At 34.8% G+C, this 13,309-nt stretch overlaps 1 protein-coding gene across 2 annotated transcripts in view; it reads right to left on the bottom strand.

Moving 5' to 3' along the window:
- Nucleotides 1-13,309, bottom strand: part of foxo1a (forkhead box O1 a) — a 49,580-nt gene that overhangs the window by 34,813 nt on the left and 1,458 nt on the right. The window lies entirely within an intron of this gene.

The raw sequence follows: 13,309 nt of genomic DNA, 5'->3' as shown, positions 1-13,309 counted from the left end.
CTGAAGCCGCTCACTGTGTGTCTATGTGTCATAATAGTGGGGCCAGTCTGACAGGCACCACGTATAATCACTTTAGGGCAAAGAGTTGCACAACAGTGGGGAGAGGGTAATGCCTGCGGTTTGGGGCCTAGGCAGCCGGCGGGCTCATAAAAGTGACGGCTACAATATACTCGCACACAAATACTGGCATCAAGACACATATTTCTCTCTCTCTTTCACTTCCATGCACAAAAATGAGCCGAGAAATGTGGCATGTTGAGTGGTGGCCCCTGTGATCAGTCTGGGTGGCCCCGTCCGTCGCTGCTATCGGTCGCACTCCCTCATTTGTCAGTCAGCAGCAGACGAAGCTCTTCTTACTATCAGGAAATGTGAGGTGACGGCTCAAGTCTGCTCCTGAATGAGAGCCGCTTAATAACAAACATCACTTCTGCCGGCAAAGTGCACAAAGCCATTTTCGTTTCATCATTCGCACCAACTTACAGCAATTATATTTCCATAATCTTGCGCTGACCTACATTCACGTAAAAGTGCCAACATACAAGTTCAAAAAGAGCATCAGAGTTTTTCTGTTTTTAAAAAAGCTGAATATGCTATTGTATAATTTAAGTGCACTTACAATACTGATCAAAAGTTTGGAGTTGGTATTAAGTTGGTAACACTTTACAATAAGGTTCATTAGTTAACATTAGTTAATTACTTGAGTTATGAACTAAGAATGAACTAAACTTTTTCAGCGTTTATTAATCTTAGTTAATATTAATTTCAACATTTACTTATATATTATTAATATCAAAAGTTGTATTTGTTAACATTATTTAATGCACTGTGAACTAATATGAACAAACAATAAACAGCTGTATTTTTATAATAATAATAATAATAATATAATAATGATAATACATTTTATTTGTTTGGTGCCTTTCTGGACACTCAAGGTCGCCTTTTTTATTAACTAACATTAAAAAAGATTAATAAATACTGTAACAAATGTGTTTCTCATTGTTAGTTCCTGTTAGTTAATACATTAACTAATGTTAACTAATGAACCTTATTGTAAAGTGTTATTTATTTGATCACAAAAACAGCAAGAACAGTAAAATTGTGAAATATCACTACAATTTCAAATAAGTTCTGTAATATAACGTAATTTATTCCTGTGATCAAAGCTGTATTTTCAGCATCCTAACTCCAGTATCACATGATCCTTCAGAAATAATTCTAATATGATGATTTGATGCTCAAGAATCATTCCTTCTTGTTATTTATTTTCAATAAATGGTCAACTAGGGTGAACTAGGGAGGATGCTTAGCACTGTGAACATGAAAATGATCTGTGTAGCTTCTAATTTCAGAAGAACAAGGAGAATCTTGTTTCCCGTGACATGAGCCCAGTAACGAGAGTGTTGATTTACAGTAAAGATGGAGTAGATGAGTTTCTTATGCTGGTGCCGTGCTCACCTACTGCCATAGCAAACAACTCCGTGACTCACTCTGACTCACTCTCCAAGACTATTTGCTTTTAAATGATCCAGTATGTCTACCCTCACCATCTGATGGGCTCTTAAATCTTGCAAAGAGAAGGAAAAACAAACCAGTTGGTGCAAATTCCTTCAGTTGGATTTTTTGAGCTCTAGGTGAGTATTGCGTGATTAAAGTCACGCAACCATGTTGAACATTGTTGAAAGAGCCGAAAACCGCTACAAACTTTAAAGTCATTTTCTACCTAAATACTAATGGAGAAGCCTAAATGTATTTGTGTGGTAACAGCCGAGGATGACAAGACGTACCTGTTTTTGGTGGCCTATCCTTGAAATTTCCATATTGATAAATAATATAATATAATATAATATAATATAATAACAAAAGAAATATAATATAGATAGGCACAGGTGCATGCGATCCCGATTTCAGTTCTCTTTCACGGCTTATTGCGCTTGAACGGTCAAATACACACACAATTAAGTCCAAATGCACATCGTATGGAGTATTCATGTAAACATAGTCTGTTATGTCCTACATGAAGGTAAACAGTAAGGAGAAAATCAAATGTGTAACAGTATATTAGATCTGCACTTTTATTCTTAAAGGGACAATAGCCTCATAAACTGTTGCCATCTGTTTCATTAATGTTAATTTAAAGTGCTGTAAAACTGCTTTTGACTGAATCACTTTTGTATCTTTAATATGAATACATTTATATTTAAATCATACAGTAAAGACTATACAGTGTTTTATTTTTATATTTGATTATTACATTTCTGTAGTATTTCTTACTATATGTTAAATAAACAGGCTACTGTACCTGAAAAACATAAAGTTTATTTAATTTGTATAATTTTTTTATTGTATTTGTCCTATTGTTAGTAATCTGCTTCTTTGTTCCTATTGTTAAAATCAAAATAAAATAAAATTGCCTTTATTACAGAAGACTGACAGTCATGTGTGTAATGATTACAGTCAGCTGAAATGGCATTTCTTTTATAATATTGGATTGACTAAAATGGGAAGAAAAACTAAATACATTTCTAATTTAATTTTGTGGGATTTTTTTTTCTTTAAGACCTATTAAACTATCTACCGCAGTCAATTAGGAAAAGTAACACAAAACAATAAAGTAGAATCAAATCTATGCAAATATCAAATTAAAATTTGTTTCAGAATCTAAAGTCGTGAGTTACCAAAAGATTCCCACCCTTATAATATAATAAAGTATAATATAATATAATATAATATAATATAATATAATATAATATAATATAATATAATATAATATAATATAATATAATATAATATAATTAATATAATATTCAAAAGTTTGGGGCTGGGAGGATTAAAAAAATATTATTATACTATTATACTCACCCACTCTGCACTATTTTTTTTTACGTCACTTTAATCAATTGAATTTGTCTTTGCTGAACAAAAGTATTAATTTCTTAAAAAAGCCCTACTGATAATAATATAATATAATATAATATAATATAATATAATATAATATAATATAATATAATATAATATATGAATAAGTGCATCACACATTATGTTGCCATTCATCGCCATTAATGAATAATGACGACACTCCTGTCGTCATAATAATGACACATGGATTCATGGGAAAATAGTGTCATTTGGATACATATTTCAAAATCTGACCAGAAGCAGTAGGTCATCAGGGTACTTTTCCGTTATGGCTTCATGGCTTTATGAATTCTGTGTATTCATTTGACTTATTGCTTTTCAAATACTAGGAAAGTTCTGTTTCAGAAATCTGGTCCCCTTATAATAATCCCAAGTCTCCAAACGTCTACATCACTGCTGGAACCTATAATCAGTGGCGAAACTGTCCGACATCATGTATGTCCAAACATTTCCCATCTTTCTCCCTGTATTTATATGTTATGGGGTTGAGAGCGCATGTTGCAACCCAAACAGCAATCCTGCCAACATGCAGCTCTGCGGCCCGTTTCCCCATGCAATCCCCAGCCCTGCTAAACTGAACCATGAGGATGTGTTGTTCTGTCCCTGGGCTGTCGAGATATCAGCATGTTCTGACCACAGCGAGGGCAGTTACGCCACCCTGTCACCCTGTCCGGACAGGCAGATGGGCACAGGAGGGTGTGGGGAGAGGCATGCTAAGCCCCAAAATACTTCCCCGTCCACCTCGCCAACCAGTTTAAATTCGGCAGATGGTTTTAAAGGTCGGCTGCGGACTTGCCGGAACTGTCCTACTTGGAAGGGTTTAGCACAGTGCACTCTTACATCATAGGTGAGGGAACTCAGATTGCTATGTAACGCGGCTCAAAATACACTGCCTTGCCTAAGTTCATGTTGATAAACGAAATAAGAACAACTGTTAGTAAACTTGAGTAAGAGTTCAGGCTCTGACAATTTCTTTCCATTTGTACATTGTGTAGCTATTGAGAACAGACTCTATAATGACGATGAATATTGAGTCTGATTTCTTTGGACCACCAAGCACTTGTGGGAGAGCAGAAATCTGCAGAACATTTGATCATTCCCAGCTAATATGTCCCTTGGATCTCACGGTACTTGAAGAATATCAAACATTGCTCTTATTTAATTCCTTTTTCTCTGTCAGTGGTCTGTTTAGTCTGGAGAAGGGTGCAACATAAATCTCTGCTTCTTGTCTCTGGTTCTTCTTGCGTTCTCTGAGGTCCAAGAGGTAAACTAGAGTATTGAAGCAATACAGGGTCAGGTTGGTAATCTCAACTTCCATGAAAATAAAATGGGGTTTTCATGAGCTTAAAGCAGGGGTGTTCATCCTGCTCCTGGAGGGCCACTATCCAGCAGAGTTTAGTTCAAATCCTAATTAAACACGCCTGAATCTGTTAATAAAGGTCTTAAGGATTGCTTGGAAGTGTGTTGGGGCAGAACTCTGCGGAGCATTGGCCCTCCAGGATCACCACTTTTTATTCCCATTTATTCTCTCACATTGTTTCAAATATGTAAGCTTTCTTTGTGTAGAACACAAAAGGTGATCTTGAAGAATATCTATATATAATGGAAGTTAATGAGGACTGGGACTGTCAGGCTCACAATATATGACTTGTGAGATATATTCTAAAGCAGTGGGGATTTCTTTAAGACTGGCAAAGGCAAGCTCGGCTCCCCCTATGATGTTAAAAAATGAATGGTCAAATATGTACTATTGTGTTAACATTTTATTGACTAAAAAGACAAGTTCGTTCAGATGGGGTGGGCGGGGCTGGACTCCGGGCTTCTGCGTGATGATTGGAGGGTCTGTCCAAAGACTGCATCTCCTTTTGATTGACCGATTTTTTACTATAAAAAGTCCCTGACGCTGAAGATATTCGAGCTCAGTCCAATCGCGGATTTTTCAAGTGTAGTCGAAAGATAAACTGCTCCAACCTATTTCTTGGTATTTGCTTGGCGAAATTGCTAGGCAAGTTTCATCATAGATTTCACACAATTATACACCACATTCCTTGTTTCAGTTTAACCTAATTCCCACCAGTGGGGCTCGACAGCCTTAGTCAAACGGGTTGGCGCGTATGGTTGGGATGCGGAGAGATTGTTAGATTGTGGTTAGGTCTCAGCAGCAAGAGGGAAGTAGAGGTCAGTAAGCTGGGCTGAGTTGAGTGGGGGACGGAGGGGGGTGACTCTGGGACGCCAGAGTCACTGTCGAGCCCTCTTGAGGTGTCGTGGGCTAGTCGACGAAACACTGAGGACGGAAGGTGCCCACTTGAAGACCCTAGAGATGTTCCCTACTCCGCTCAATCCAGAGGGTTGTTATGGGGGGACCGCACTGTGGTTGCAGCCGTTGTGTGTGCTGACACGCAAATACACTGCAGCTATTAACACCAGACAGAAGGAGATTCACGTCACCAGATGGAATAAGCGTAAATGGATGGAGAAGCATAGGTTACTGTAAAGCTACGTCTTAGTTGGTGCTTATCTTGGCGAAAGCCGAGTACAAATCAGCATGAAGTTTTAACATCTACTCTCGTGTAATGGAAATCATTCCCACATTCCTTTTTTCTTTTCCATTTCCTTTTATATATATAATTATTATATAAAATAATTTAGCCGAAATTAGCTTCCCCTATTTGAAAGACCAGCAGCCGCCACTGTTATAAAGCCATACAATAGATTTGTGACATACCAATATTTAAGTCAATATTCAGTGAAATCTTTCTCTCCAGATACAGTAGCTGTTAACTGTTGTGACTGGATCACCGAGTTGACCAATGAAAGAGAAAACGTATCGGTTTGACTAAATCCTGAGTCCTAAATCATTCCAACCGCTTTTCTACCGATATAAATTGATTCATTGAACACTTAAGCCAGGGAAACGCTTAAGGACGCAAGGCCGATTATAAAAGTAATTTGCAGTCACTGTTCACAGTTGGTGTTTAAAATCTACTGCAGTCTATGGAAACAGTGTGTAAGTGTCAGTCTTACAATGTTTCAGCTAGTTGTTAAGTGTGTCCCTGGCATTAATTGAATTCAAAATCCAACTCCAATTATTTGTTGCCCATTTAGATGTTGTTACTAATTGTCTCACAAACTTTCATAAATGCGCCAAAGAGAGAATGTCAAGACCTTGTGAAAAAAGTGAAAAAATGACTTCCATCTCTTCCACAAACAAACTTGTACAGTCACAATACAATTCTGTGAGTCACATGGACCACATTTATGGTGTTTTTTTAATAATTTTGGAGCTTGAAAGCCTCATGTTTCCAGGATAGTGACCAGGATGTTCTTCAAAATAACTAATTATTTTGTTCCACAAAAGAAAGGAAGAGGAAGGTGAGTGAATAATCATTATTCAATAATCATTTAATCAATCATTTAATCAATGATGGAAGAACTATCTCTTTAAAGTGTGGGTGTCCAAAATCTTGAGCAGGATTGGATTCCCCTGCTTTAAAGAGTCTGAAGTAAACCAAACAAGCTTCTTTCTTCATACACAACACCTTCACACGCATATGCACTTGCATACACACTTCTACTCGCATGCCAGGAATAGTGATTCAGCATTTCAAACATTCACCATAACAGGGTGTAGACGGAAAGGACAGCGATACCTCAAGCTGGGTTTATTGGTTTTAAAAGAGGTTTATTGCAAGACTGAAGCCTGAAGTAAAATGTGCTAGGATATGACATATCCACCGGCCCTTATCCGTCAGTTTGTTGGGTCTGCATTGGGAAAAGCAGGTCACATTAGTGCACAGGAGGGGCAGAGACGCCCCCGTCTCGCTCACACTCCGCTGAAGGAGCTCCACTGACTAACAAGTGGCACCAGACTTTGGCCCGAAGCTCTCGGATTCCAGTAAACGTTTCATTATGCAACCTTTAATGAGTGTCGCCTTATCTGAACTCCAGCAAAAGCGCGTGTGTCGGGCAGCCAGAGCCTGAGGAGATCTCTATCCGTCATTTCACAGCTTTCGCAGTTAAAAAATAACAGCCGACGACCCACTTTCTGCACAGTCATATTCGATTAAGTGTAGCGGCCCGCGCGCAGGCACAAAACGACGACCGGAAGAGAGGAGAGGAAGGAGAGGAGAACGGAGGGGAGGTCAGGGCTTTTGGACGGATGTAGGTATCCTACATAATGAAGTTAAGGGCAAACCGCACTGTCCCAGCAGGAGCTTCATAAGCAAGACACAGCTTTCCTTGAGCCAAAATATGTGATTCTTGGAATGATGTTCCAGCTAATGTTCTCAACTCTTCAAGGAATCACCCGAGCAGGAGGCAATGTGAAAACATCACTGGGAGAAGTTATGGACACATGGAACACAACTTGTGTCCTCAATTAAAAAGCTCTCTGAAAAATGGCATATAATTATCAATTATAAATCAATTAATCAATATCAAGTAATAATAATAAATGAAATAATATTTATGCAATTGCCTTATATGCAATGTAAATGTTTATATACAACTTAATGTTTTTGTTTGAGAGTTGATTATTAAATAAATTTGATTAATTGATCGATTATTAAGTAAACTTTATTTTTGGTTTCGGTTTCCAGCCAAAATGAAAACTTTCGGTTAAAGAATCCTTCAAATCAATAAACATTTAAGGGGTATATTTAATACCTGATTCAGTTTATTATGTCATAAATATTCATTAAACAACACTTACGAAAAAGAAAAGAGAAAACCGAATGCAGAGTTTTTGTTTTCATTTGATTTAGTTTTATTTACTTGTTTTTATTTTTCTAATATTTTAAGTAAACACACTAAACTTTTTACAAAACACAATTTAGCCATATTAATAAAATAATAATAACAGTAATATTAATAATTATTATTATTTTTATCATCATCATCATCATCATTTTTATTATTTAAATTGTAACTGTCATTTCAGCGTATTTATAAACTCATAAACTATCAGTCATTCCACTCTTAAGTTCTATTAATATTATGATAATTATTATTATAATTATTTAAATGGCTAATTTCATTCCAGCGTATTTATAAATCTCACATACTATTGGTATTTGAACTGTCTAGTTATATTATTATTATTATTATTATTATTATTATTATTAATCTTCAAACTTCAAGCTTTTAAAACTTTTTCATCTAGTTATTATTATTATTATTCCCCAAGAGAACTCGGTCATTCCACTCTCTAGTTTTCATATCGCCACTGAACCCTGAAATAAACATATCGGTCGCTACTTGATATAGTTATACAAGTGTCAATCAAAATCTGAATCTCTAGAATCTCACTAGGCCGAACTGTTTGTGATTGTGCCTTTGTTTTGAAAGCGGTGATTGGATGAGGGTTTATCACAGTGATAGTGTGACGTACCACAGGACAGGGAAATCGATCGGGGACATCAAAGAGCGCACAAGTGATTGGCGACAGAGGCCTGCGTCAAATATTTACACTGCGAGAGTGACGTGTGTGCTTCATAGATCTAGCAAGAGCAACACAGCACAGATCAAACCCAACCATCTAGCCATGTTTGTTTAGAAACACTCAGAGACCTCATATCACGTGTAACCTTTCAAACCCAACACATGCAAGAGCACTAGAGTTGACCACTCCACAGACACATGATATTCACCACAGCACAAGAGCGCTCGACACAAACCATCACACACATGTGACGTCAAGGTGCAAAACTCTGAACTGAAACATGGATCCTCGAACGAAACTCTGACTGAACGTGTGGACTAGTGGTTAATGCACGTGCCTATTCGTAACAGAAGAGTCAAAATGCTGAAATAACCAAAATTAAGTAAATACAGCAGCAATGAGCTGGTTTGATTTCTGAAATCTGAACAAATGTCTCTTGATGTGCTCTGGGAGAAGAGGTGAGCGATCATGTCACGCTGCTCACAGATCATGACTGACTCACTATTAATAGAGGACATGTGTCATTGGCTAAAAGCTGGATGACAATTCAATTATTTGATTTTATTATTATTTAATTCATTTTATTTGATTTATTATATTAAAATAAATATATAATAAATTATATTTAAATAATATTAATGAAATAAAAAATGACAAATGAAAAATATGTTATATTATATTTTGTAGATTTATTTATTCAGATTATTATTTATATAAAAAAAAATATATATATATATATATAACCACATTTTTCATTTAAAATAAATAATATATATAATTTTTATTTATATAATTATATTCAATGACGTATTGCTATTTTATTTAATATAAATATTGAATTTAATTATTTAATCATTTATTTAAATACATTTTATTGATAATTAATTAATTAATTATTAATTTATAAATTATAATTTATTTGTAATTTTATAATTTAAAAAAAAATTAATAATCTCATTATTCCTTTGCATCATACAATAATTGTTTGCATATTAATATATATATATATATATATATATATATATATATATATATATATATATATAATTTCTATGTCTATTATTGTCTTTTATACTTTATTTAATATAAATATTTATTTTTTAAATTTAATAAATAAATAAATAACTTATTTAAGTAGCCTATTAATTTATATTATTCATTCATAAATTATAAGTTATATAAATAACTTTATGTATATAATTTATTTCATATATACATATATATATATTTTTTTTTATTATTTAAATATTAAAATATATTGAAACAGGCATTCAAACTGAACAACAGTGACAAACCATTGATTTAACTGAAGCTTAAGAGACAGTAAACATCAGATTTATCTCAAAGGAATGTGTATTTAGCGTCTGGTATTCACTTTGAACTGTATTCCCTTCACTAAACAACCAATGTGACCATTTAACCGATGTTCAGTCTTTATTCTGTTACCATGTAAATTTCACATGCCAAAGTTCGCCAACATCTTGTTACGAAAACACATAAATGCGTAAGACTAACTGACACTGGATTTCAGTGGATTGTGGGAACTGGATGAGTGGCGACCCGAGTACGGTAACCTGGCTTCAAGAATTTACCCTTTGGAAGTGTGACATTAACCGCCCGAAAGTTACTTTGTCAAATCCTCCGGTCCGAAGCCCATGTGTGCAAGAAGCAGCACTGATACATTTCTGCCCCTCTCACCCTTGCCTTATTCTCTGTGTGAATGCAGCTCTCGGGAGAGAACAAATCTGGCTAAAAAAGTGCCTGTGTCCCTTTGTCTTCCCCTAGAGAACTGTCTGGCCGACTGCCTGGAGGAGAGCCTGCGAGGTTTTGGTGTTGTTTTATACCACCATCGATATTTCAGGGGGAAAAATTAATATAAGTCATGTAAAAGAGTGAAGTTTTGATTTCACTAATCAATTTTAAAAGTCATGCAATAATGACAAATGCATTTTAAAAGACCAAGCAGTCTCACCAATTAGTTCATTAAAAAAAAAAAAAGTTGAACAATGAAATAATTGTTTTAATAAAATTAAAATAAAATCTCAAATTAATTATTAGCATAAATTTAAAATATGTGTATTTATTTATTTAAAATTATTAATTATAATATATATTAATATATTATTATTAATTTTAACCAATGTTTTAGGTAACCAATATGAAAAATATATTTTTAATTAAAGTATAATTCATTTCAATATATTATTTTATTTTTTAATGACATTTAATTCAAACAATGAAACAATTGATTTAATATTTTTTTTATTAAATCTAAAATTGATTATCAATAGAATTATTTTCTTTGAAAAAAATTTGAACGGTTTTCGATTTGTATTAAATAATTGGTTAATTGATTATTTTAAATTTAAAACATTTAAAATGATAATAATTCATTATGGAAAATTATTATTATACTACATTTTATTAAAATAATAATTAAATCTAAAATGAATACCTAATCAATGATTTTTCCCCCTTTGACACCTCAGGTTTCTTGATAGTAATATTTGAAACATGCTTCTTCTCTCTGAAAGATGCTCTGAAAAAATATGTACAGTAAAAAGATCTATACAAATAAATATGAGTTTAATTGTTTTAATTAAGAGGAGCATGTCACACTGTAGGATACTACTTTTACTGTTTGTCACACACACACACACACACACACACACACACACACACACACACACACACACACACACACACACACAAAACCTGCATGTTCAGTAGTGTCAATGAAAAAGCTGCATTATCCAGGATGGACACCGTGGCCAAGTGACAAAGTCACTATATACTGCTCACTTTAACCCCATTTAATACATAGTCAACATAAACAGTACAAATAAACAAGGCAACCTTAAACACATTAACACTCATGCATATCAGTCATTCGCCAACAAAGAAATGAAATGATGTCCATCTCTAGCTCTTCCGGATAACTTAAAATGACTCAAAACCCGGTGATTGTCAACAGTTACTCCTCTCAGCCTCTCGCTCCTTGCAGCACATTGGTTTTGACTGACAGAAGCTGATCTACGGTCAAATGTGTGTGTGTGTGTGTGTGTGTGTGTGTGTGTGTGTGTGTGTGTGTGTGTGTGTGTGTGTGTGTGTGTGTGTGTGTGTGTGTGTGTGTGTGTGTGTGTGTGTGTGTGTGAAAAGCCCCCGAGGGAGCTGATCATTACCAGCGCCACATTGTTTATGAGATCAGAATAAAATTGAACAGTTCCTGCGGGAAATTTCCTGTGGTTTCTCAAAAACATCGCCCCATTATGAGTCACATGTAGGCTACTGAGCATCCAATCACGGCACAGATTCAACAGATCAAATCAGTTTTACAACCACAACACAAACACACAGATTTGACCTTGCTTTTATCAGATGTGCCTCCGATAACAATGCAGTGCTGCCCGTGCTACTAAGAGTTATGTGTCGTCAGAGGTAAGAGAGGTAAACGCATGCGTATTCAGTCATCGATGCGTACGCCTCCACAAGGGACACACAAAAGCATGACAACTGTGGAATGCTGGCACACAGACACACAATAAATCCGAGTGTGGGGCGGGTCCTTACTTGCACGCGTAGCATACTTGGCAAACATCAGAGGGGTATTGACGGTTAATCCCGCGGATATTAATAGCGTGTTGTGTGATGATGCACTACACCTAACAACACGACTTTGGACCCACTTAACAACGAGGTTTCCATGGATATGAAAACCACTGTTTTCCTGTTTCTCCGGTTGCCAGGGTGCTTCACGCATACCGGTGGTACAAGCATGTCACCTGAACTTATTTATTAAGATCCTCCTTTTCACGTATCTTCTGCTTAGTCTTCATCTTGATGACGTATAACCATGACTAAGCGCAGTTTTATAGATACTATGTGTCACTGCTTATGTCCAACTGTAGTTCCAGTTTATGAAAAGCCACAATAAAACTTCTTTTCACTTCTTTTGATGAGCCCAAAAACTTTATTTAAACCATTAAACTTTTTTTTATTGCCAATGCCAATAGGATAGTTTATACACAAATTATTTGATATAATACACTTTATTTAATGGAAAAAATATATTTTTTTTTTGAAAAATGTAAAATGAGGTGATTGTCTTGATGAAAGAATATTGAGATAAATTCAACCACATCTAATGAGAAAACAACTATTTTAGTTAAGAAGTGTCGATTTTGTATAATTTCGAACTTACTTTTTGTAAAAATTGAAATTACGGTGAAAACTTGATTCTCTTGATTAAATAATATTAATGAATAATAATGAATTAATAATGAATTCAATCATATCTCATGAGAAAACAACTATTTTAGTTAAGGTGTGTCGATTTCGTATGAATTTTGTTTCCCAATTTTAAGAAGTGTTGATTTCGTATAATTTTCGAACTTTCAATTTTACTTTTCGGAAAAAATTGAAATTACGGTGAAAACATGTTTCTCTTGATTAAAGAATGTTGCGATAAATTCAACCAGATCTCATGATTAAACAACTATTTTAGTTAAGAAGTTTCGATTTCGTATTACGTATGAATCTGAACTTTCCATTTTTCTTTTTGGGAAAATTGAAAATGAGATGAAAATCTGATTCTTGTGATAAAAGAATGTTGTTATAACCAGATCTCATGAGAAAACAACTATTTCAGTTAAGAAGTGTTGATTTCATTTGAATTTCGTATGAATTTGATCTTTCAGTTTTTCATTTTGGTAAAATTGAAAATACGGCGAAAACCTGATTCTCATGGGAAAACAATTATTTCAGTTAATAGGAGGCGATTTTCTATGAATTCCTACAATGTCATTTGAGATAAGATACGATCACATTTACAATTGCTCAGCAAATTTTTAGGGGCGAAATCCATTTTAATAGGAATCAACATGAATGGGAATTTTTGTGTGAGGGCGAAAGATTTCAAGATTTAAAGGATTCAAGTTAGTCATGCGGATT

This window comes from Siphateles boraxobius, unplaced genomic scaffold, assembly GCF_051911475.1.
Source record: "Siphateles boraxobius isolate OS27281-9 unplaced genomic scaffold, OSU_SipBor_1 6, whole genome shotgun sequence".
Taxonomy (NCBI): Eukaryota; Metazoa; Chordata; class Actinopteri; order Cypriniformes; family Leuciscidae; genus Siphateles; species Siphateles boraxobius.
Note: the sequence above shows the minus strand (reverse complement) of the source record. Positions and strands in the feature narration are given on the sequence as shown.